Source organism: Arachis duranensis, chromosome 9 (assembly GCF_000817695.3).
Source record: "Arachis duranensis cultivar V14167 chromosome 9, aradu.V14167.gnm2.J7QH, whole genome shotgun sequence".
NCBI classification, from domain to species: Eukaryota; Viridiplantae; Streptophyta; class Magnoliopsida; order Fabales; family Fabaceae; genus Arachis; species Arachis duranensis.
In genome coordinates this window covers 54,599,076-54,599,670 of record NC_029780.3, presented here as the reverse complement: position 1 = coordinate 54,599,670, position 595 = coordinate 54,599,076, and the positions used below count along the sequence as shown (strand labels likewise).

At 41.3% G+C, this 595-nt stretch overlaps 1 protein-coding gene across 1 annotated transcript in view; it reads right to left on the bottom strand.

Annotated features, from left to right (window-relative positions):
* LOC127741552 (protein FAR1-RELATED SEQUENCE 5-like) overlaps positions 1-595 on the bottom strand; it is a 12,474-nt gene that overhangs the window by 4,809 nt on the left and 7,070 nt on the right. The window lies entirely within an intron of this gene.

Below are 595 nucleotides of genomic sequence, written 5' to 3'. Positions count from 1 at the left end.
TACTAATGATCATGAAGTAGAGACACAAAATATAGATAAACATAACATAGAAACCGAAAAACAGAAAGAAATAAGAATAAGGAATGAATCCACCTTAGTGGTGTCTTCTTCTTGAAGGACCAATAATGTCCTTAAGCTCTTCTATGTCCCTTCCTTGCCTTTGTTGCTCCTCCCTCATTGCTCTTTGGTCTTCTCTTATTTCTTGGAGAATGATGGAGTGCTCATGATGTTCCACCCTTAATTGTTCCACATTGTGGCTCAAATCTTCTAAGGAGGTGTTGATTTGCTCCCAATAGTTGTTGGGAGGAAAGTGCGTCCCTTGAGGCATCTCAGGGATTTCTTGATGATGAGCTTCCTCATGCATCTCTTGAGAACCGTGAAGGGTCTCTCTTGCTTGCTCCATCCTCTTCTTGGTGATGGGCTTATCCTCTTCAATGGAGATGTCTCCTTCTATGATAACTCCAGATGAGTAACATAGATGGAAAATAAAGTGAAGAAAAGCTAGCCTTGCCATTGTGGAGGGCTTGTCGGCTATTTTGTAGATTTCATTGGAGATGACCTCATGAACTTCTACTTCCTCTCCAATCATGATGCT